The 26,735-nt window shown below is 39.4% G+C and overlaps 1 protein-coding gene across 1 annotated transcript in view; it reads left to right on the forward strand.

The window, feature by feature from the left end:
- Positions 1-6,893: 6,893 nt before the first annotated feature.
- The window catches only part of KCNMB2 (potassium calcium-activated channel subfamily M regulatory beta subunit 2), an 846,546-nt gene continuing 826,704 nt past the window's right edge, over positions 6,894-26,735 (forward strand). Inside the window, exon 1 of the mRNA XM_073626249.1 lies at positions 6,894-7,410. The gene's annotated coding sequence lies outside the window, so the exon portion shown is untranslated. The remainder of the gene's footprint in view (positions 7,411-26,735) is intronic.

Consider the following 26,735-nt stretch of genomic DNA (forward strand, 5'->3'; position numbering starts at 1 on the left):
AGGAAGGGTGTGGAAAGGGGAGCTCGTGGAAAGTTTAGCTTGTTGAGCTAATGCATAATTGGGGTTAGAAAAATATTGATATATTTAGATAATTTGGGAATTAGGTTCAAAGGTAGTTAAAGGGATAATGTTTTATCCACAGTGCTAATACTTTCTGGGATTTGTGCAGCAAGCCTTTCTGGATAATCTTAAGTGAGCCTAAAATTTGTGAGCCTAAAAATCTTATATTGAAAATGTGGAACATACCCTTTATTTTCATTATAACCAGAAAAATAAATGTGCCCTCCCTTTACCTAAGCATCCCTGTGCCTTGAGCCTCATAGCTATGTATCTGCAAAGTGAGATCCAAAGTACAGTGCATCTGACCACTAGATTTGCAAATGTCAATGCTGTGCTGCTTACTGTTCTCCTTGCTGGAGAAAAAGATATACATAGAACTTGCAGTGCAAGGATCTCTTTGTCATCATTTCTGTAAATTTGTGCTTTCTGCACCTTACTGCTACTTCTTGAATATTCTTTGGATTGACATCTAGGGGGCAGCTCTGACATAACAAAGCAAAGCCCTTGCTTTACCAAGATAGCTACATTCATACAGAGACTCAGTGTGGATTAAAGCATGGAGGCATGATGTGTCATTAATGGAGTAAAGATCAACTGCAGAGAGCCTATAAACAATATGGTTGACTAGTCCTTTGCCAGCTTGCTTTTTCAACACAGCTTCCACCGTTTGGGCCCTCCTTAAAAATGCAGAGCCTTATTATCTTTGCATAGCTGTGTTGTTTTTGTGGACTGAATTGTGTCAAATCAGTGCTGAAAGATTGTGTAATGAATAAAGGTTGCAATAACAGCATAGTTAGTCCTAACGTAACCAGGCTGGAACTACTTGTTGCAGTCAAGTTAATCATTTTACTTATTATAGATTTAAGCAGCCCAAATGTGTTCAGCTCTGGCTTTTTTCCATTCCTTGTTGCTGGTAATAAAAGTATGTCATGCTTTCGTTCTTTGTTGTCGTCCCATTAAATACTTGACATTGAATCTGTCTGGAAATTAGTGCAACAATTTACAGTTGTAACAATTAGAGTCCAGAGCTTCAAGTTATTTAGCAGTCACTCATCTCCTGCTTGCATGCCAGAAGTTTAGGTTTAATGCGCTGCATGTCAACAGCAGTATGTCATGTGTCTAATCCATAAACTGCTTGGGAAGAAAGGTAGGTGTAAGCAGTTTTAGGCAAGTAAAATGCATGCATTTTAATAGAGACCCAAAATAGAGTTACCGCATGCACACTAAAGAATCCTTATTTGTGGCATGCTTGTCTCAAATGTTGCTTCATGTGAAATCCAGAAGAATTCAGTGATAGCAGGCATTATTATGCATCCTTGTTCCTGCTGTACCTTGCAGCCAATCTCCTCCTCAAAATTAAGCCCTGCTCATTGGAATGTATTATCACGTTTTCTTTTCTAAGGCAGCACAATTTTTTAAAGCAGAGACACATTTCTGGTGGCAATTTTCTTTTAGAACTACCTGGGCCTTATTCAGGCAAGCATTTGCGCCAGTTTCTGTAACATTACTGGCAGTCAACAGATTGGGGGAGTTCTAACTACTGCTACTATTGTCTGTATGGCAGCAACATATTTTTAACCACTTGCCGACCGGCTCAAGCCGATATATGTCGGCAAAGTGGCACAGGTGCACAAAATCCCGTATGGGTACGTCGGCCCTTTAAGAGCCGCCAGCAGACCCAGTGCATGTGGCTGGTGGGTGCGATTAGGTGCAGGAGCGCCAACATGGGGATTTGTGTGTGTAAACACACAAATCCCTGTGCTGTTAGGGGAGAGGAGACATGTCATTTGTTCCTAGTAAATAGGAACAACGATATGTCTCCTCCCTTACTCAGTCCTATCATCATACAGTTAGAACACAGTGAGGGAACACACATTTAACCCCTTGATTGCCCCCTAGTGTTAACCCCTTCCCTACCAGTGACATTTACACAGTAATCAGTGAATTTTTATAGCACTGATCGCTGTATAATAAAATGTGTCAAGTGTCCGATCTGTCCGCTGCAATGTCGCAAACCTGATAAAAATCGCAGATCACCAGCATTACTGGCACCAGCATTACTGGTAAAAAAAATAAAACAATAAAAATGCCATAAATCTTTCCCATAGTTTGCAGACGCTATAACTTTTGTGCAAACCAATCAATATACGCTTATTGTAATTTTTTTTTACCAAGAATATGTAGAAGAATATATTGGCCTAAACTGATGAAGAATTTAAAAAAAAAAAAAAAAAAATTGGGGGATATTTATTATAGCAAAAAGTAAAAAATATATTTTTTTTCAAAATTGTCGTTTTTTTTTGTTTATAGCGCAAAAAATAAAAGCCACAGAGGTGATCAAATACCACCAAAAGAAAGCTCTGTGGGGAAAAAAGGACGCAATTTTCGATTGGGTACAGCGTCGCATGTCCGCGCAATTACCAGTTAAAGTGATGCAGTGCCAAATTGTAAAAAGTGCTCTGGTCAGGAACGGGGTAAAATCTTCAGGGGCTGAAGTGGTTAAAGAATTACCACCAGTTCGTAGATTAGGAAAGTAGAGGTAATTAGAACCAGCTCAGCTATGACTTGGTGTATGGAGTTGCACCAGTGCTCATAGTGGGCCACATAGGTGTGCGCAGCCTATTGCATTAGGGTGTGCGCCCCAAAGCTCAAACACACATGCGCGTGTATTTATGTGTATATGTATATTACACACACACTCTTATGGCAGAGCCGATGCAGTGAAAGAGAGGTATGGTAGCACTTTATTAATGGCAGAACTGGTCAGAGGGAGATATTTCCCATCTCCCCGCTGGCACACAGAGTGATAATGCTAATGCGCTTGGGGTGATTAAGGTGTGCCCAGGCTATGGTGGGCCATGCCTGTGCTGGGAAGCTGACTGACATTAATGTGACAGCTTCCCGCACACTACTGAACCCTCTGCCCCATTCACCTGTCAGCCAGGAGATTTCCCAGCCAAAAGCTAGATGTAAACAAAGGGGACGAGGATAGTGGTGATCTTTTTACCTAAATATGGAAATGTACTTGTTTGGAAAATGGCTTGTGTCACTGGGAGACCTGACAGATTAGTTCCCCATCTTTTTCCCACCATGTTTCTTTTTAACACATGCTCTCAGAGTACCTCCCTGTCACATAATGGTGTGTTACAGGTAATTACCCCCCCTCGTGCACATACATCCCAACTGCCCTGGATTAGGCAGGACTGTCCCAAAATTTAAATTGAATCTCAGTGTCCCGCCAATCTAGGCTGAGTCCCAGAGCCCAATACTGAATCACGTTATGGCACTCGGCTCCATTTATTATCCTGTGGTGAAACTTTGTCCCTCTCTGTGTCTTCCCTGTAGCTGCACATGTTACAGGCAGCTACAGAAGAAACACTATTCCAGGGAGGGTTCAGTTACTAAAGCTGACACAGGGAGTAGGGAGGCAGCGCTATGATGGTCTGGGATTGGCTTTGTACTGGGGAGGGGGTGGGTGCTAAAGGCAACGTGGCAGTGGTGGTGGGGCTATAAACCAATCATAGCCCCGCCGCCTACTTCCCGTGCCATCCTTTAGTACCCGCCCCCTCCACATCATAGACAAACAGTTCCTCTGTAGCTGCCTGTGACAAGCAGAGCTGCAGGGGAGACACAGAAAGAGGATTGGCTTTCTTCTGTTCTTCTCCCTGGGACTCTTCACAGTACTCAGGGTACTACAGCTCCGGCTCTTCAGCTCCTTCTCCTAATCTCTGAACCAGTAGGCAGGGTTATGAATAGCTGTAATTTAGTTCCACCTACTGGACCTGGGAATAGGAGGAGGGAGTGAAGAGCTGGAGCTGTAGTACCCTGAGTAATGTGAAGAGTCCCCGGGAGAAAGAGAACAGAGGTAAGCAGTGCAGAGGTGAGACAGACGGTCACTTACTACTGCACCCTGTGTGTCACGACTGACCCCTGAACTCTGCCTCACTTAGTATTGACCTCTGAACTTTGTAATAAGTGATGCAGAGCTCAGAAGTGACTTGGATGTCAGTAGTAAGTGAGGCAGCGTTCCTGGGTCAGTAGTAAGTAATAGACGGTTCAGAGGTCAGTAGTAAATAATCAGAGGTCAGTAGTAATGTACAGTCTGCTTGGCTTTCAAACTAATGCAGTACGGTTTTCCCACACGATGGACGCAGCGCAGTTTTCATGTGGGTTAGCTGCACTTTGCCATAGACCTCTATTACTGTATGTCCCATGGTTTTGATATGCTTTCTGAAAGAGCAGCAAACCACACTTTCAGTTTTTGGTTTCAGAAAGTGCATCAAAACCCTGGGACATAATAGAGGTCTATGGCAAAGTGCAGCTAACCTGTAAAAAAAACACATGTGCTTGCATTTTTTTCAGTGATTGGATAAACCAGAGAGGAGGGGGCTATTAGGTCACGATCTCCATTTGTCCAATCAGAGAAAATTTTGTATTCATTAAAAAAAAAAAGAAATACATGACATACTTTGAATGATGACGGTACAGAGTGAGTGACTCCCTGTGTTCAGCACTCACTTTATGTGTTTAGAGCACTTATTGTATGTAAGCACAGGTTACTACAGTGAATTTCTGCATCCCTAGCAGCCCTCCAGATGTTAGATATGAAGAATTAGATTAATGTAAGTTTAAAAAAAAAATCTTCAGTGATTTTATTAAATATATGACTATATCAGCATGCTCTTTTATTGTCTGTGTAGAGTTCCACCTGCAATTGTTTTCAATGTAATGGATTTTTTTAATTTACTATGGGCCTGTTTATCTTTGGATGCAACTTATTGTATCCTGCAGATGTCACTGTTGGGCTTGACGTAGGGTAAAATAAAGAGGCTTAGATGCTCACAAAGGGCAACTCAGATGGTAACAGCAAAAGAAACAAAGTATCAATTCTCACTTCATACCTTATACCCAAGTGTGGTGCCCTCATTATTATATTCCATTTATAACTAGCATGTGCTGGGAGAACTTCTAGACTGTTCAGGAAATGTTACCTAAATATTTAGTATATTGTTCACAAAGTGACAGATTTTCTTAGATGAAGAAAAAAAAACACTTGTTAAAATCAATTTCCATTTTTTCCTCAGGAAATATTTGTTCATCAGCACAGTGACAGCAAGCATCTCACCCACTGAAGTGTTCAACAACTGACATTTCACTTCTTATGATTCAGAATGTGATCAATAACACCAGCAGTGCAACATTACTCTTAGACTATATATATGCAGAAGCCTAATGACATGCCATGGCATACCGATCGCTTCCTCTGTCAGTTTTCTTGTTGATGTCTGATAATCAGAACCCCCTCCAGATTCTGTGCATGTGCAGATGTGTCGCAGGGCTTCAGGCCCCGGAAGAGCCTTGTGACATATCTACAAATGTATGTATGGGTTCTCACGTACAAAGACAGGGCTTTTATGGGAGCAATAGGGGATCTGGGAGAAGATAACCTTTAATGTAGGACCCTTCACCGGGATTCACTGGTACCACATCCATTTTTATGGTACCACACCCAATTTTTATAAAGAACTAGTTAGCTTTTATCGATACATGTCTAAAAAATAATCATACAAACATTAAAATGCCCTGTATATGGGGCATATGAAGGTACGTCTATACAAAAAACAAAAAGTTACATGCTGCAGCCATTGAGGAGAAGTAGAATCCATGGTGTTATCCCCAATTAAGATATATGTAAGGGGTATTGATTGCTTATAATTCTTCAACGCGTTTCACGGGACAACTGCCCACTTCTTCAGGAAGAAAGCAATAAAATACATCTCTGTTACAGATGTTGATCAATATAGTTAAAAACTTAAAAACATAAGGGAAAAAGAGAATGGCTTGCACGAGGTGACACCAGTGAAAGTAATGGATCCCAGTATCTCTAGAAATTCTTACAATGCAAGAAAAAGTTGTCTTTCAAATAACCAAATGTGAGAACAATTGTAACTAAGAGGATTTGATGTTGTTATATGCGAGAAATTCATATGGATCATCAATAATGTGTAGGCATTTCTGTTGGTGAAGGGGTGATCAAAGTCCCATCCACCTAGTTCAGTAGCAGCCTGCCCTCGGCTCTTATGGAATCTCAATTCAATTCATGAACATGGTGGCACTTGATGGGGGATGGAGTAATTGAAGGGGGACTGAAATTCTTCTTTAAAGTTCCTCACATTTTTTTCCTCCCCCTATAACTGAAATGCAGCCTTTTAATGGGGGCTGGGTACCTTTTTTGACCTCTCCTACTTCCTTTATCTTTGGCTAGGTGAGATTTACGTCACCTTCTGCCCGCAGCCTCGTGGGCCACATCACACCTCTCAGGAGGCACAGGACCAGTCTTGCAGGGCCATTTAATCTCATGCATGTAGAGCTGGCTGTAAGACATCTAGAAGTCACAGGTAGCTCCCACATCCAAGCTGGTGGCACCTAGGATCTGAAGCCAGTTGAACAATCAGCTCTGTGGAAGATATTACTGGACTCCTGGGCTGGTAATACTTTCCTGTTGAAATTTAGTAGCTAAAGTACTTCTAGTTGCTGACTTTTGACTTTTAAGAAAGTGAGTGAAGTTCCTCTTTAATTTAAAAAAAAAAAGACCATACTGAAGACTTGTACAGAATTTGAACATATGAGGTAAACATAATATTTACCTAGGTTGGAAATGTATCTCTCCCTAATTAAATGTTTAAAACTTTTTCTTGTCTGCAAGTCTCAGGAGCATTCAGTGAGCCGGCTGGGAGCAGAATGAGGGGAAGGCCTGTCTCTTTTAGTAGTTTTGATCATTCTTGTCATTCAACCAAGCTGAACAATTTCATGCATTTTCCACATTCACTGCTCAAGCCTTCTTATACCACAGGGATGATTTCACTGAACTGAAAAAAAGAAAATTCCCACCCACTTTTAAAAGGATCATCCCATGTGAAATGCTGGATTAGGCATATCACTGTACGCCTAACAGGCAGCCTATTGCAATATTTATTAAAAACAGAAGCAGCGTGTCAATCAGAGGCACGGAGACTCCAAGTAGCACATGCTGTAACACACGATGCTATGTTAACAGAGCTTCAGACAACTCACTTTAACCGAGGCTGTCTAGGATGCCTTGCATCCTCCCTGTCCTTCAAAACTATTTCAGACATTTTGAGCATGGAGCTTAAAGCCATGACTTAGTCGTGGTTGTGACATTAATAGCCCCCCCTCTCCAAAAAAAAAAAAAAAAAAAGGCTTGGATACAAGATCTAATGAATGCTGTACAAAACAGGATCACTGCTGGTGGCAGTTTGGAGGATTACGTTGAATATCTGACAGAAAATTGGCTTTTGTGACTGAAGAGAATGTGATATCTTAACACAGGTAAGGATTGCATGCAAACACAAAAGAATCTGTTGCCTAATGCTATAGATGTGATACTGGCTGGCAGAGGCAAGCGTGTGCATGCAAGCTAACAGGCAATAATGAGAAAAGAGAAAATGTCTGCTTACATTCTAATATAAAATTGGGTTTGGAATGAGCAGAAATGTCTTGAGGACAAACAGGCTTGTGTGTAGGGGGTGGGGGGGCACAGTCTTCCTGATTTCCCAATGAACAGGATGCAAAGAGGTCATTGAGAAAACACTTGGCTTATCTTCTGTGTCAGCTGGCTTGTTGGAAGTGAAGATGGGGTGTGTTGTGTGAAAGTGGGAATCCTGAAGCTGAGAGAGACAGAGGCTGCCAGCTCTGAAACCTGTAGATAAGAACGCTGATGTTGTTGGCATACTTGCATACTGTAAGTGTGATCAATGGTTTCATTGGAGTGGGACTGCTTTATAGATTTTTAATTCACATATGCATTTAAAAGGATCACGTATTCATTCATCCATTGTCTTAAAAAAAGAACAAACAAAAAAAAAAACAATTGTCATTGTTATAACATTTGGACAGATTTGCAGCCTTCAGAAATAGAATGTTAAAAATGGATCAGCAGAAGTCTCGTTAGCTGCCAGCAGCAACCTATTACGTAGATCAGACTGTTAGTAACACTGGTCACACAGGAGTTAAACCGAGACAGAATGCAAAATGTTACTGAAGCGTGTTAAATATTCACATTGTAAACAAAGGAGGGCTATTCAGTATGAGTAATTTCCCTATGTCCTTGTGCATGCGTTTCACTTTTGCTGTGGGCGAATCATTATTATAAAATAGAATATTCAAGACAGCAGTTAATTGTTTGTTTTTTTTCTTTCTCATTTTCGTTGTGACCGTGTAAGTATAGTTTGATTTTAATAGAAATTAAGACGATATTAATGACCTATAAAATAGATGTCAAGAAGTCAGGATGATTGTGAGCCTCGTTATTTAATGTTAGAGAGTAATGTAACCCCTAAGCAGGCTAATAATGAACATCACAGCTAAGCCTTCTTCTGTAATAGGAGTCTGGAGGTGTTAAGCATTGCCATTAGTTTTATTCGGAATTGTGATTTCTCCCCAAGGCACCTATTTCCATCACAGTGCCTTAATAAATATATTTTCATTAGCTGTTCGATTTTGCTTTTACAAATGAAACATGTTTTAGAATGTATAAAAATATTAATACATAAGGAAGAAGTAATTGCTATTATTACGCAATGGGTTGCACATTAACATCTTGTGTCTTATAATAGGACTTTTCTATGTTTTGAAATAAGAGACTGCTAAAAGTAGAGTTGACCCAGTGGCTTTCTTATTATGATGATCAACAGGCAGCTGTGCCTGATAGCAGTGGTGACTAGTAGGTGTGGTGTCCTCTGGATGACTAGAGAAGGGGCAAAGTTTACAGGCATAGTAGAATTTCAAGAAAGCTGTAATTTTTTCAAAAGCATTAGCTGGCTTCCATTTACTGCTTCTATATTAAGACTTTCACTAGAAGCATCTGTACTAAAATACATTGCACACCGTTAATGCACAAATAACAGTCATTATATTGACGTCAAGTATTTGGTTACCCAAAATGTCTTGTTATTTACATTGAAACTAAGAATACAAGAATTTAAAATTGTATTCAGCACAAATTTACCATCCATGTACAGTATATGTAAATATGTTCCACTTATGTGTCAAATGAACTGATGTGATTTCCTAAGTGGGGCTGCATTTACATAAAGGAACAATAACAAGTTAAGGCAAGATGAGAGTCACATTGAGGTGGTACCTTCAGGGGCGACATGGGGAATTTTCTGATCACCAAGAGCATCTCTGAACTTACTGGTGCAATATACATTTGGAAAGTGTCCATTGAAAAGGTGATACTGCAGATAAAGGTGGACAGGTGTGAAGCTTAATAGGTGGAAGCAGAAGTGAACAACTAGATGAAATAAAGAGTCAAAATACCTCCTGAACACATGCCAGGATCATGATAACAAATTTAGAATTATCAGATCTATCTTTATCTATCTATCTATCTATCTATCTATCTATCTATCTATCTATCTATCTATCTATCTATCTATCTATCTATCTATTCATTTATCGATCTATCTATCTATTCATCCGTCCCGTAGGATTTTCTCTGTAAACAATGCTGTAGATCATGGGTGCTCAACCTGTGGCCCTCCAGCTGTTGCAGGACTACTAGTCCCATGAGGCATTGCAAGGCTGTCAATTAAACAAGCATGACTCCCAATGGCAAGAGGCATGATGGGACTTGTAGTTCTGCAACAATTGGAGGGCCACAGGTTGAGCAACCATGCTGTAGATGAAGCTTGTATACCTTTAAAACCATCAGCCATGTTGATTTTGAGCTCAATTCTGGTCAAGGATCCCCGACCACTATACACACACACACACACACACACACACACACACTAAGCTTTACCCTACCTCCTCTAACTAATCAAACCAGTAAACTAAAACTGGCAACATTTTTACCTGTTTCTCTGGTCATGTGATATGCCAGGTTCCAAATCTTCTTTCTTTTGGACTACGTCTTTCTTTGAGTGCTTATATAGCTACCTGGTGACATGGACACTTCCCATTGGCTGTTGGTTGATGGGATTCTTACATTGGCAATGTTATTATTTCATGACAAGGGTTGGTAGTGGTCCTGGACTTTACTCCTGGAATGTTACTACTGATGGTTACGTGACAGTAGACTTTGATGAATTAGATGAATTTAAAAAGGTCTTTAAAAGTTGTGTTTTAAAAAAGTTTGTGAATATTTGACAGTGGCCTGGGGGGGGGGATAGGCAGGAAATGGATTTAGAATTTTGACCTGAAATGGGCTTTAACACACCTTTATGCCTACAGTGTATGTGACCTCAGAAATAGTATAGAATTATGCCCTCAATAATCCCTGCCCTCCTATCACTCTCTTCTTTCTCATACTTAATTTCACATTAACCCATACCTACAAAGTCGCATGGTTGAAAAGTACTTCATCTTCATATGACAGGCATTTTAGGAATGACATAAGGCACATTCTAGCTTTGTCCTCACTTTATGTCTTCTGCTCCTGTGATCCTTAACAGTGGTTATATGTTATGCTAATACAAGCCGGTTTCTATTTTTTTGAAAAACTGCATGGCTTTGTTAAAGGAGGACAGGATCTCGCCATGCATAGTCCAGTGTGTATTAGTCAACATAAAATGTGGCAGCACCACTGTACATTTACGATTAGATTTACCTTTTTTTTTTTTTTTAATTCTGTCTTGGCTTTTAACCTAAAATGTGAAAAGCATAAAGATGTAGGGGGGGGGGGGCTGTTTGCTGGTAGGGAACCACAAGGTTCTCCACAGCTTAACGGGGAATTTACACCTCCTTTAATTTTTTTTTCTTGCAGTAAGAACCTGTACTGCTGGTCAGACTCACAAAACATACATACAGAACTAGTGTATCCAGTGTTGTCCCCCTGATGTTGTGCCACTATGCATGTACACAAAATTGTCTGGTGAATGCATAGTGTGCCTAAAATTACTCAGCATCCTCTAGGGATAGATGATAGGTATATCTCAGGAGGCTTCAGGGAGGGAGGATATGTCATTCTCAGGATAAAAAAGGCAGAAGAGCCGTCCTGATTCCAACAAAGAAGTATTGGGGCGGGGGGCTTAACTTGACTTTGCAACAAATTGATTTTGCAACAAAAGGGGAGAAAGAAAGAAGGGTATGCAAATTGTGTAAAGAAGGTGAGGCCCATTTTAAGTATCCATCAGCGCCATCTGATCCTGTAAAGCTTGTGATTGATGAACTATGTAGTCCAATGCCCAGTTTTAGAAAAAAAGAAGGATGTAGCCTACAAAAGCTTGCATTACTTTCACTTTTCACAGTCATAATTATGTAACATGGTTGACCGTTACAAAAGAAAATTATGCTGTGTAAAAAAGGGGTCATATCATTCACTTGTGGCTGTGGCAGCATGGTTTCAAGGACAGCACGTATAAAAAGCAATATTTCCATGCCCCATTCCATTGGGATCAACCTGAAAAATAGTTTCTGCAGTGTTAATTAGACCAGCAACACCGATACAAAACATGCAATATAACCTTTGGCAGCAGTAATGAAAAATGCTTTCCTATTGCATGTTGTTTTGCAAAAATTATATTTTTTCATGTATATCTTTCTAACAAATAAACTAAAATTGTATGCTATATAAACTACACACAAACACACACACGCTAAAGAAATGTTTTCTTATGTCAAGGTGTACAGAATACAAAATACAAATTCTTCACCTTTGAAGCAACTCACTGGTTCATAATCAGTGATCAAAGATTCTGCTTCAGTGTGCCATTTGAGACCCATTTATTCCCCATTGCCATCTTGCCTTTCACATAGCATAAGGGAGGCGAAGTCAGGTTATCATTGACAGCCTGTGCATTAAAGACACCTTAGTTCTTCCTGTAACAGTCTTGTGTCGCTGCTCTCTGCATATGTCAGTGGACAGGAAAATCATTAGCGACAGCGAGGGATCAGCTGCTGAATTTTTATAAAAAGTAAAACTATCTAATCAGCAACAATTTAATCTGTTTAGGCTGCATGTTTGGAAAGCATTTGATAGAGTAGATTAAAAAGGTGCTCTTATAATAACATGCTTGGGAACTGAAAGGTTCACTTTAATGTCAATAAAATATCTATTTTCCCAGTAAACATTGATTAGTTGAATCCCCTGAACTGGCTTTTCTATGTTATTAGGTTTAACGTTATCTTACATGCAAATCTCCTTTTTTATTTATTTTTTGAAGCATGTCCTCATTTGGTTGGATTTTTAAGGCAATCAAACATATTACTTATTATAAAATCATGTATTGAAAAATTGTATCATTTAAAACTGTAATGACAAGAAAAAATATATTGTACAATCTAAACATGAACTCGAGTCAACATGTCATATATCAAAATATTTCAGAGATAGTATACAAAGTGGTATCCCCCATCTAGAGGTTAACATTCCACATGGATGGATGAGTCCAGTAAGGTGGGAGTAACCAACGTGTTTCAAAGTATAGGTATAATTTACTTCTTCCTCAGGGATATTACCACATAACATATTCAATATCTGGCTAGAGCATTTTCATAGCTTCAAGGAGAGCTCTGTCAATTCGTCCTCAGATAAACTGGAGACAGTGCAAAAATATATCATTCTCCACCAAAGTGGGAAGGAGGAATGCCCATTTGGTGGAGAAGGATATATTTTTTGCACTATCTCCGGTTTATACGAGGACGAACTGACAGAGTGAGGATTTATTGTAGCAGACTTAATTGGACAATTCATACGAACAATACCAGGCAATACAAACAGCGCCTAATGTTTGGACAATAGTCTGCGGTCTCTGAATAGCATCAACTGTTGGCAGTGAATGTATTGTGGAGCTCTCCTTGAAGCTATGACAATGTCAGATATCGAATATGTTATGTGGTAATATCCCTGAGGAAGAAGTTAATTATACCTATACTTTGAAACGCGTTGGATACTCCCACCTTACTAGACTCATCCATCCATGCACCAACAGGGTGGAATGTTAACCTCTAGATGGGGGATACCACTTTGTATACAATCTCTGAAATATTTTATATATGACATGTTGACTCGAGTTCATGTTTAGATTGTACAATATATTTTTTCTTGTCATTACAATTTTTAAATGATACCATTTTTCAATAAAGTATTTTTTAATAAGTAATATGTATGATTGCCTTAAAAATCCCATCAAATGAGGACATGCTTCAAAAACTATACATTGGTATGATGGCAATTACACCCAAGATCCTTTGAGTCTATATATTTACATGCAAATCTCTTTTCACCTTTGAATTGAATGACTCTATTTTTGAAAACAGAAAGAGATGTATTAATGCTGAATACGTGCACAGTATACTCTTGTTTGCATAGTAGTGAATTTATTTTAATATTTCTAACATAAAATGCAAAAGTACACAGGCAAAATGTCCCTAATTTTTTCCTTAAAATGGTTGTGAACCCTTAAAGATACCCAGTGAAGTGACAAGCCTTAGGTGATACACAGAGAGGAAACAACAAATCATCCTACATAAGTGGTACATGTGTATCTGCAGCCATCTCTTCTGTAGCACATTCTAAAACCACACAGATCAAAGGATTTTGTTCAGCTCGAGCAGGGGATGGGGATCTGATGTCACACACACTTCAGAGCATAGACACAGAGTTCCCTGATATCTGACAGTTGATTAGAGGAAAGGGACACACCCCCTCTACACAGGCCTACAGGATCATATTAAAATACACAGAGCTGAGGTTATGAGTCACCTGCTGTGTGCTAGAGGAGGACAGATCATCTCCCAGGAGGCTGTTTTGTCGGGAACAATTGTCAGAAGTGACTTGTGCAGAGAGAGATGAGATCAGAGAGATCTCTGATTCAGATAAGTACACACTATAGAGGGATATGCTTTGCTCATTTTTCATGTCTGAGGTTTACAACCTACTACTACGTACTACTAACCGTTTACAGTTTACAGAATTATAAGTACTTCACAGTTGAAATATATCATCCTTATGATAAATTCTTTACTAATATACTGCAAAACCACTTTATTTTAGCACAGATCAGTTTCATGCTCTGCAACGTTTTTTTTTTTTTTGTTTTTTTTTTTCAATCATCTTAACAGAACTTGAGACAAAGGGGCACACCAATAAAAGATGCCTTTTTTATAAACTAGTTCCTCATTTAAATAGCAGCTTAATTAAAAAAAGCAGTACAAGCTGCAGTACTCCTCTTCAATACTCCTCTTTCGGGTTGGAATGACGATGTCATTGCAACCCAAAAGACTGAGGTCATGGTGTAAATGTAGGGTATCACGAGAACACCTAGTAAATGGGTGTCACCATGTTACCCTTCATGTACAGTGTCTTGATGCAGAGAGTGGGGCTGACTGAACAGGGAAAGGACCCAGCATGTGACCAGCCTAAGGACCTTTTTAAAAAGGAAAGTTTATGACAAAATAAAGCCAACATAGTGCTGGGGTAAGGGGCTCCAAGGAAGGAGCCTGTAGATGAGCTTTAAAGTGTATAATTTTAGATAGATTAGGGAATGCTTAGACCCCTGAGCCCAGTTTTCTTTGTTGATTCACCCCTCTATTTGTAGTGGTGACCAGTGTCTTGAAAATCCAGAACTTTAGGGCTCTTTCACACTGCCCCCACTGTGCTTTGGCTGCAGCACTAGTGCAACATAATGTACCTGTGGTTTTTCATGTGAGTTAGCTGTGCTTTCCCATAGACTTCTATTATTAAGTCCCGCAGTTTTGGTGCGCGTTTAGAAAATACACCAAAACTATAGGACATAATAGAAGCCTATATGAAAGCGCAACTAGCCCACACTGTGCTGCGATCAAAGTACAGTGGACTAGTGTGAAGCCACCCTTAGAGTTGGTAACAGAGCAAGAGGTGAAGGTAAATCATCAAAATTGGACACCTTTTCAAGTAACAGTTGTTGCAGAGAGAATTTAATTCACTTCCTGTTGCATCACAGGAAGCAAAGGGAAATCTCCTCAATGGAAGAAACAGGCGCTACTACCCCAGGTTATGTACAGTCAGGTCCATAAATATTGGGACATTGTCAAAATTCTAATATTTTTGGCTCTATACACCACCACAATGGATTTGAAATGAAACGAACAAGATGTGCTTTAACTGCAGACTTTCAGCTTTAATTTGAGGGTATTTACATCCAAATCAGGTGAACAGTGTAGGAATTACAACGGTTTGTATATGTGCCTCCCACTTTTTAAGGGACCAAAAGTAATGGGACAATTGGCTGCTCAGCTGTTCCATGGCCAGGTGTGTGTTATTCCCTTATTATCCCATTTACAAGGAGCAGATAAAAGATCCAGAGTTCATTTCAAGTGTGCTATTTGCATTTGGAATCTGTTGCTGTCAACTCTCAATATGAGATCCAAAGAGCTGTCACTATCAGTGAAGCAAGCCATCATTAGGCTGAAAAAACAAAACAAACCCATCAGAGAGATAGCAAAAACATTAGGTGTGGCCAAATCAACTATTTGGAATATCCTTAAAAAGAAAGAACGCACCGGTGAGCTCAGCAACACCAAAAGATCCGGAAGACTGCGGAAAACAATTGTGGTGGATGACCGAAGAATTCTTTCCCTGGTGAAGAAACCACCCTTAACAACAGTTGGCCAGATCAAGAACACTCTCCAGGAGGTAGGTGTATGTGTGTCAAAGTCAACAATTAAGAGAAGACTTCACCAGAGTGAATACAGAGGGTTCACCACAAGATGTAAACCATTGGTGAGCCTCAAAAACAGGAAGGCCAGATTAGAGTTTGCCAAACAACATCTAAAAAAGCCTTCACAGTTCTGGAACAACATCCTATGGACAGATGAGACCAAGATCAACTTGTACCAGAGTGATGGGAAGAGAAGAATATGGAGAAGGAAAGGAACTGCTCATGATCCAAAGCATACCACCTCATCAGTGAAGCATGGTGGTGGTAGTGTCATGACGTGGGCATGTATGGCTGCCAATGGAACTGGTTCTCTTGTATTTATTGATGATGTGACTGCTGACAAAAGCAGCAGGATGAATTCTGAAGTGTTTCGGGCAATATTATCTGCTCATATTCAGCAAATGCTTCAGAACTCATTGGACGGAGCTTCACAGTGCAGATGGACAATGACCCGAAGCATACTGCGAAAGTAACCAAAGAGTTTTTTAAGGGAAAGAAGTGGAATGTTATGCAATGGCCAAGTCAATCACCTGACCTGAATCTGTTTGAGCATGCATTTCACTTGCTGAAGACAAAACTGAAGGGAAAATGCCCCAAGAACAAGCAGAAACTGAAGACAGTTGTGGTAGAGGCCTGGCAGAGCATCACCAGGGATGAAACCCAGTGTCTGGTGATGTCTATGTGTTCGACTTCAGGCTGTAATTGACTGCAAAGGATTTGCAACCAAGTATTAACAAGTGAAAGTTTGATGGATGATTGTTAATCTGTCCCATTACTTTTGGTCCCTTAAAAAGTGGGAGGCACATATAAAAACTGTTGTAATTCCTACATTGTTCACCTGATTTGGATGTGAATACCCTCAAATTAAAGCTGAAAGTCTGCAGTTAAAGCACATCTTGTTTGTTTCATTTCAAATCCATTGTGGTGGTATATAGAGCCAAAAAGATTAGAATTGTGTCGATGTCCCAATATCGAGTTCTCAGGTGCAGGAGTTCTCGGGTGCAGGATGTGCAGTCACTCAGCTGCTAACGAAGTAAATGGATAGAAGACAATCCGCAACTCCATACATGCTCTTCAGTAGGTCCAAATTTATTATTTAACTCCATAAAAGATGAATACGTACAGCAGATGTTAACACATTTCAGCCATAATGGCCTTGTTCTATCCAAATCTCCCCAATGGTACTCATGGCTTTAAAAAACAAACAAAAAGAAACTAGAGAGATGTTTTAATCGTCCCCTACTCTAAATCTAAAAAAAAAGTTTTGGCCAAACATAAACAATACACGTTTATACACAGTTGAAATACAGTATGCATGCTTAATGATTTGTCTAACAAAAGATTTGTTATCCTGTACAATTATTTTTGTGATTTACACACATCTGTTATGCTTCACAGCAAAGCAGGTGACACTGGTTTAATAAATTCAGCTTCCTGGGTTACATTTCCTCCTCCATTTTATTAATTGGATAATTAATCAGAATTGTCATCTCTGTCCATTTAGCAGAAAGATGATCCAGGAAGCAAAATACCTAAGAGTGAGGAAAACAAATTTAAAAAAAACTTTGCTTACAGTGATTATCATTAAAATTTACACTGAGTTGATATCAGGTTATTTCACCTTATTAATGAAAATAGACACCATTTTGAAAATTGCACCTTCTAAAGTGACGATGCCCAAACACCAGAGAACTGGAGACAAATACTGTATGCATTACAAAAGTATATATCTTTAAAGGCTGGTACCTGTATGTATAAAATATTTTAGTCTTTCACAAGAGAACGTATTTTCATAAAAAAGTAAATACATATTAAGAAAGGTAAAGAGCAATGTAAAAAATGCAGTAACTAACAAAAACAATCTGAAATTGTTTTTGACTATCTGGCAAATTCAGTAAACTGGAATAAAATTGTCTGTTATGGAATATTATTCTCATTATTTTACTACCTTATTGAAGATGCCTGTTATAAAATAAAAATTGTAAGAAGCATTGTAATAGTTGTTGGCAAGGCAATGTTGAAACATTAAGTTGCACTATACTGTTTCTATTTAAAACCCTGAGATGTAAGTAAAGAAGTCAGCAAAAATCAGTAGCAAAAAATGTCCCTGGATAACTGGATAGAACATTGAGTGTAAACAACTGACAATAGTCTATTATGAACTTATAGTGTTATTTACTATATTCCCAATGTCAAGCCTTCAGTAATTCTTGTGTGTGCATGAGTAATGTCATACTAAAACCAGAAAATATACAGTGGGGACGGAAAGTATTCAGACCCCCTTACATTTTTCACTCTTTGTTATATTGCAGCCATTTGCTAAAATCATTTAAGTTCATTTTTTTTCCTCATTAATGTACACACAGCACCCCATTTTGAAAGAAAAACATAGAATTGTTGACATTTTTGCAGATTTATTAAAAAAGAAAAACTGAAATATCACATGGTCCTAAGTATTCAGACCCTTTGCTCAGTATTTAGTAGAAGCACCCTTTTGATCTAATACAGCCATGAGTCTTTTTGGGAAAAATGCAACAAGTTTTTCACACCTGGATTTGGGTATCCTCTGCCATTCCTCCTTGCAGATCCTCTCCAGTTCTGTCAGGTTGGATGGTAAACTTTGGTGGGCAGCCATTTTTAGGTCTCTCCAGAGATGCTCAATTGGGTTTAAGTCAGGGCTCTGGCTGAGCCATTCAAGAACAGTCACTGAGTTGTTGTGAAGCCACTTCTTCATTATTTTCGCTGTGTGCTTAGGGTCATTGTCTTGTTGGAAGGTAAACCTTCAGCCCAGTTTGTGGTCCTGAGCACTCTGGAGAAAGTTTTCGTCCAGGATAACCCTGTACTTGGCCGCATTCATCTTTCCCTCGATTGCAACCAGTCGTCCTGTCCCTGCAGCTGAAAAACACCCCCACAGCATGATGCTGCCACCACCATGCTTCACTGTTGGGACTGTATTGGACAGGTGATGAGCAGTGCCTGGTTTTATCCACACATACCGCTTAGAATTAGACTGCATCTCTGGAGCTCAGCCACAGTGATCTTTGGGTTCTTCTTTACCTCTCTCACCAAGGATCTTCTCCTCCGATAGCTCAGTTTGGCCGGACGGCCAGCTCTAGGAAGGGTTCTGGTCGTCCCAAACGTCTTCCATTTAAGGATTATGGAGGCCACTGTGCTCTTAGGAACCTTAAGTGCAGCAGAAATTTTTTGTAACCTTGGCCAGATCTGTGCCTTGCTACAATTCTGTCTGAGCTCTTCAGGCAGTTCCTTTGACCTCATGATTCTCATTTGCTCTGACATGCACTGTGAGCTGTGTGGCTTTCCTAATCAAGTCCAATCAGTATAATAAAACACAGTTGGACTCAAATGAAGGTGTAGTACCATCTCAGGGATGATCAGAAGAAATGGACAGCACCTGAGTTAAATATATGAGTGTCACAGCAAAGGGTCTGAATACTTAGGACCATGTGATATTTCAGTTTTTCTTTTTTAATAAATCTGCAAAAATGTCAACAATTCTGTGTTTTTCTGTCAATATGGGGTGCTGTGTTTACATTAATGAGGAAAAAAAATGAACTTAAATAATTTTAGCAAATGGCTGCAATATAACAAAGAGTGAAAAATTTAAGGGGGTCTGAATACTTTCCAACCCCACTGTAGATGGAGTACAAAACACAGTTTGTTGTAATATAACTACTCACATTTCTACAGCAGGAAGGTATTTTTTAAATGTTAAAATACAAAGATTTGTTTTTTTTACATTTTTATTTTTAGTTCATTATCCAATGTTCCAATGTTACTGTATAGCAACTGTATTGCCCCTAGCAACTAATCACGTGAGCCCCTGCTGGGTTTTTCACATTGAATCACTGTGCAGATGCATTTGTAGGTGTGAATGCACCCCAAAGCCGAATGTCGGGCGACATTGGCTGGTTCAATAGAAACTGGCTGACATTTGGCCTGTGTGTGCTGCAGACATGAGCCAATGGGTTGAGAACGCTGACCAGAGTGTTCTGGCTGGAGGCCGTCCCCTTGTTAGAAGACAATAGAACAGCAGGGGAGATCGCTGTACTAAAGTTAAATAGTTAGTACAGTGGCTCCTCCTGAGCTGTCAGGTTTTTTTTTTGTTCAGCCCTGTACTGGCTAAAATCTTGAATGGAGCCATCTGATAAGATATCAAGTCATTATTGGAGGAGAGCAGGCTGAGTTCCCTGCGTAGCTAGAGAACTGACCACGCTGTGCTCTTCTGCTGAGTGTGGTCAGATTTTAATAGGAAAGCAGAGGGACTGACAGGAACACCAGGGATTTCACACAAAGGAAGCAATACAAAGAGAACAGGATACTTTTTCATGCAAGTACATAGTACAAAAGCCACATATGAGAAATATGACAAAAAAAAAATGATCTGAAGAATACAATGTGACCCACCTCCATTCCTATATATAGATATAAATACAAGGCAATGGTCATGGGATTTTGAATGCGGTAGGTCACTAAGTAAATACAACTTGGATACAATTAATGATTTATTATACATTCCATGATGTACAAAATTACATTAAAAAGATATGCAATTATCATACAAACATATACAGTAAAATAGTCAAAGGGAAATCCATATATGAGAACACCACACATATGGTAATGTTCATAGTAGGATACACAATTGGTCCATGAATGAGTGGAGATATCTTAGCATCTATGGAACTCTACGCGTTTCGAGGATCCTAGTAAGGTCCACTCATCAGTAGTTTGATGTGACAAGATGTCTATGAATAAAAGTAAAAATAATAATCTCATGTAATAATAATAATATTAATAAAATATCAGGAATATGAATTGTTGGGGTAACTAATGCTTTAATGCATCTGATCATGTGCAGAGGGCAGTGTTGCCAACCATCAGTATTTTTACTGGCAGCCAGTACAAAACAGGAACTTTTCTCCTGCCAGTAAATGCCAGTGGAAAAGGTTGCCAGTTAAAAATATGGCTGTGATGCTCGGAGCCGGGCAAGACCATCCGAGTGCCAGCTACAGAGTGTTTGGGCAGTGCTGGAGGGAGGCAGGTCTGGCGGAGGCGGTGCCTGAGTGTGTCGTGTGATGTCATGGTGCAAGGGAGCCAAGCAGAGTGGGAATTTCAGGTGTGTGTGCCTGCCCATTGCTTGCCCTCCTAAATCCTGTCCTTGAGCTACTTACTTACTATAGCGAAATTAAAATAAGAAATATGTCTTTTTGCCTTAATATCTACATTAACCACTTAAGGACCAGAACTTTTTTTGCTGTACTGCGTCAAAAATCACAATAAGTGTAAATTGATTGGTCTGCGCAACAGTTATAGCGTCTACAAAACGGGAGATTTATGTCAATTTTTATTATTATTATTTTTTTTTACTACTAGTGGCAGCGATCTGCGATTTTTAGTGGGACTGCGACATTGCGGCAGGCAGATCGGACACTTTTGACACTTTTTTGGGACCATTGACATTTATACAGCGATCAGTGCTATAAAAAAACACTGATTACTGTGTAAATGTCACTGACAGGGAAGGGGTTAACACTAGGGGGCGATCAAGGGGTTAAATGTGTTCCCTGAGAAGTGTTTCTAACTGTGGGGGGATGGGACTAACTGGAGGAGGAGATAGATCGCTGTTTCTAATCACTAGGAACAGCAGATCTCTCTCTACTCCCCTGTCAGAACGGGATGCGCACCTACTGTGGCTCTTGAAGGAGCCGACACCTATGGCAATTTGCGGGAAGGAGCCGACCTGCCGCAGTATAATGACAGTGGCTGGTAGGCAAGTGGTTAAACACATGATGTGCATTTGAGTTTTTCCATTTAAATCGAAAAGGACTTCTTCTACTGTTTACTTAAAGTGGATGTAAACCCTCTCCTATACCCAGTGAAGTGAACATCCGCAGATGATGCACAGAGATGAAATAAATCCTTCTACATAAGTTTTACTTGTATATGTGCTGTCTTCCCCTTTCTACACTCTTTGAAAAGTGCTGATTGTGCTAGAAATCTTTCTTCCTCTTTCAGCAGTACATAGGGGTGGGTGTGGATTCTTGGCATACACTGTGTGAGAGCTGATAGGAGGAAAGGCAAACACCCCACCTTCACATAGGCAGAAGAATGAAGTTACATGCAGAGCTGTGCTGTGAATAGACGAACTCCCTGCTCATTTATCTCTAAGCTCCCTCTCCGACACAAATTTCAGGCTGTTGTTATCTCATGTGTCGGAGAACTTATCAGAAGTGACTCTGCTGATAACAGAGGAATGGAGCAGCAGAAAGACATGCCACTTAGTGCTTTGGAGAGAGACACAAAAGGTAAAGACTACAGATATATGTGCCCAGGTCAAATTTCATTAATGGGGTTTACAACCACTTTAATGTGATTTTATGCCAATCCAAACACCCTTACAACTTAGAGGCCATTCACAACTATGCATTTTGGTGCTCACCACAAGACACCATGCACAGGTTTGTGAGTTTGTGCCCTTTATTTTCTAAGACACCCCAATGCATCTCACACCTTGTGGGTTGTGCTGTACAGCCTTGGAAATATTGGTGCATGTAATTTTAGGTTACATGGTGCATTGGCTGCCCATTCTAATGAATCGGCTGCCTTAATATGAGGCATGTTATTGGGTGACATGGCACACACTAACACACGTACATTAATGCACGGCAACAGGCCACTTTTTCCCTGTGTTTGTTTGTGGAACTAAGCAGCCAAAAATATATAAAATAGTTGATGTTCATCTGAAGGGACATGCTACAGTGTCAGTTTTCATCTTCATTGCTTTTATGGAATGTCATCTAGCAAGGACCTTATGGAATTTTTAGTGGAAACATGTCCATGGCATTTTTACGCTGAATAAATCTGTAAAGGAATTTGAGGATCAGTTTTTGCAGTAAGCACTGACACAGTCAAAATCTGGTAGTCTCCTTCTTCTGATGAGGAGCAAGCAATTTTTTCTATAGTCCATATGGTTTGTAATGCACAATAACATGCTTTTCACAATAGTACTAATATTAGATTTTGCATATTATTATTATTATTATTATTATTATTATTATTATTATTATACAGGATTTATATAGTGCTGACAGTTTGCGCAGTGCTTTACAACACTAGGGCAGACAGTACACTTATAATACAAATCAATACAGGAGGAATCAGAGGGCCCTGCTCATTAGAGCTTACAATCTAGGAGGGAGGGTCAAGTTATACAAAAGGGTAATAGCTGTGGGGGATGAGCTAATGCAGAAAATAGTGCAGTTGTTACATGGAGGCAGGATAGGCTTTTCTGAAAAGGAAAGTTTTTAGAGATCTCCTAAAATTCATATTCATAAAATGCATATTCAGTTTCATACATTTAGTACTGCACAGAACCTGCACAGTTTTACAACCATCTCTTGGTGGGCTTACATTTTATATAATATACTATTATCTATTATAATATGCTATTTGCATATGTAAAGAGCTGCCTTAAAACATATTAAGGCTACTTTCACACTGCAGCACCTGGGCAGCGCCCGGCTGTTAGCAATAAAGCGCTGCTTGTTTTTGCTGCGCTTTTGCAGAGCTTTTCAGCTGCTAGCAGGGCGCTTTTAACCCCCTGCTAGTGGTCAAAGAAGAGGTTAAAAGCACCCATGTTTTCAGACGCTTTGGAAGCGCTGCCTATATATTTCAATGAGCAGGGCTTTTTGGGAGCACTGTATACACTGTATACGCTCCCAAACTGCCCCAAAGATGTTGCTTGCAGGACTTTTCCTAACGTCCCGCAAGCGCACCGCCCCAGTGTGGAAAGTCACTCTGAAATGAATGGGGAGGTGGTTTTTTGGGTGTGAAACTGGCCTTAGCCTTATTCTAAGGCTGGATTCACACCTATGCATTTTTTGTGCTTTTTGCATTTTACAGATTTGCACTACAGATTGTGTTCCATAGGAAACCATGTTAAATGGACTGTAGTGCAAATCTGCAAAATGCAAAAAGCACTCAAACTGCATAGGTGTGATTCCAGCCTAAGAGCCAAAGACACACAGAAAATGTATGGTATCCTTTCTGTTACTTACATCATTTATGGAACATTCTTTTCTTTTTGCTAAATTATTTTCTCAATCTGTCTAGAACTTTCAAATGATTTCATAAGTGCTAACATTAGCATATGGATATTAATTGATCATTTCTTTGATCTTCTCTAGATATAAATGACCTCCTCTGTGCTATTTAAAAAAACCTGACTTGTAAGATCTTAAGTTAGCACATTTTGTTGGAGAGGAATATTATTTGCTAGACCCCTATAAGAAAGAATGCATATTGTCTGGAAACAAAAAAGATTTTCATTGTGTTAGTTTTGCAGTACAGGTGAAGCATTTGAATGACTGAAGTATATCAGACTAGACCAATAATCTAAAACATAGGCACTCTGTGGTGGGTGATTTAATGGCAGATGTTGTAGCCCTGTCAAATTTTACGGCTAGAATGAATTTTAGCTTTTTTTTTTTCAGTTTGTCCAGCTTCAGCTAGCTACATTTCTTCTGAAACATTTAACTGCTTCACTTTCAGCAGATAGTACTTCCAATTATGAAGCTAGCAAAACACAGGGTGAAAAGAGTGAATGGGGTATAATTAGATAAATGACTTCTGCAGACCTCGCCTACTCCAGTTTCAAAGGCATTCTTAAGCTATGTTCCTCAAAATCACTAAGCTAAAAGCACCTGTTCCTTGTATATCTGGGAAGGCATTTTTTTAAAACTAATATACACAGTAAAGAAGGATAGACATGCATATTTTTTTTTTTTTATGTTCAAACAGGGTGTTGAATGAAAAAAGAGAAATAAAGATCCCTGCATCCATTTCCCCCACTGATCAGTGCTGAAGTCATTGGCTGCAAGCGCTGATCAAATGCTGGTTTTCCAGCAGGATCACTCAACAAAAGCTTGGAGTTAGAACGGATTCTGTTAAACAGACAGGGGTGCACACTTACTGAAATTTGTCCGATGCCTGCTAAACTGGCCAAATTTAAATACGTGTATAGCCAGCCTAATTAAAATTCTTACCACTAGCCTTTGGTATTGTTTTTCACTAAGAAAAGGGGTTCTTCTGAAAGTTCTTAGAACCATACCCTTGTGTACCCATGGAAAAGTTTTGATTGAAACTGAAAGAAAGTCCTTCAGCATCCACCTAATCTGACAGCACATTTTACAATCAAATTAAAATTTTTACCTTAAGGTTAACAAAAAACTGTGAGTGAGAGCCTACCCGTTAAATTGGATCAATTGCTTGTGTAGGTTTTCATACATAGTCATAGGCATAGTCAACTGAAAATCGAAAGGATATTGTACAATCAGATTAAATTGTGTGCGGCCCTTGTGTCCTGTAAAGTTGATAGGAGAACTAAATTTAGCAGGGACCAAGAATCCGACACTCCCAGAAGGGTTGGTTTGGAGAATTGGAGAAGCACGTGGGAGGTATTTACTACCTTCTTTGTAGTGAACATTTAAATTGTCTATTTGATTTTAGTGACTGTGGGGTTGATTTACTAAAACTGTGCAAAATCTGGTGCAGCTGTGCTTGGTAGCCAATGAGCTTCTAAAGCCCCGTACACACAATCGGACTTTCTGACGGGAAATGTTGGATGTGAGGTTGTTGGCGGAAAAATCCGACCGTGTGTATGCTCCATTGGACAATTGTTGTCGGACTTTCCACCAACAAATGTTGGCTAGCATGTTTTCAAATTTTCCGCCAACAAATGTCTGTTGTCGGACTTTCCGATCGTGTGTACACAAGTCCATTGGACAAAAGTCCAAAATACAAACACACATGCTCGGAAGCAGAAGCGATTGGTCTTGTAAACTAGCGTTTGTAATGGAGAATGAACCTTTGTGACGTGGTAAATTATGAAATCTCCAAATGCAGCGCACAATTCTCTTCTTCTTTAATGGGATAATAATGAAGCTGATTTGCTGGTGATGCTGATGGAGTTATTGCAAACAAAGTTTCAAAGGCTTTTTTTTCTAGTGATATCAAGAATAATATTATTATGTTTTTGTTTTTGTTTTTTTTTATTTATTTGGGAAAGTTACCACAATACCATTATTCCATAGTTTTTAAGATTAAAGATACAACTATGTTGGTGTCCCTTGTCAATTTTACATTGTATTTTTTAAAATGTAACTGCCTACTCCCAAACTGTCAGTTGAAATAAAATACATAGCCAAGTATTATTCTCCACAATTTTTTTTATTGTGCATTAAAAAAAAAAATAGACATGCTATCTGCCAATAGAACTTAACCAAAAAATGTATTCTATGCATCCAAAAATATAGAAAATATACCAAATCAAATCATTATTCAACCAAAAAAATAATGTCAAAGCAATAACTCCGAGGCCAATAATAAATAACACATTATCTCCTCCGATTCCGCAACATGTCTGGTTGACGAACGGCCATTCAGAAACAAACTGAAAAGCACGAAATGAAAAGCGTGAACTGAAAAGCGCTTAATGAATAACGCGAAAAGAAAAGTGCAAATCAACACTCACCAAACTTCTACTAGCACGAAATTAGCAGAAGGAGCCCAAAGGGTGGTGTAAAAGAGCTGAAAAACCACCTTGTACATCTAGTACGTCACTACGTTCGTAATTGTTGGCCAACATTTGCGTGACCGTGTGTATGCAAGATAAGTTTGAGCTAACGCCCTTCAGACAAAATTCTACGGTTTTGTTGGCGAAAGTCCAATCGTGTGTACGAGGCATTAAGCCTGGTTCTCACTGTTGCAAAATGCTCTCCCACTTTGAGAGCACATGTCGCACGACATGTAAAAAACAACGATTCCCAATGAGAGCTGTCTTAACTGGTCTGACTTTGGAAAAGGTTCCTGGACTACTTTGGTCCGACTTGTTTGCGATTTCATACCCAATTCATGATGTCACAAGGGGGCAGGTCTATGGGTGACGTCAAATGATGGCCACGCCTCATAGTTATATAAGAACTGTCAGAT

This window comes from Aquarana catesbeiana, linkage group LG04, assembly GCF_042186555.1.
Source record: "Aquarana catesbeiana isolate 2022-GZ linkage group LG04, ASM4218655v1, whole genome shotgun sequence".
Lineage (NCBI taxonomy): Eukaryota > Metazoa > Chordata > Amphibia > Anura > Ranidae > Aquarana > Aquarana catesbeiana.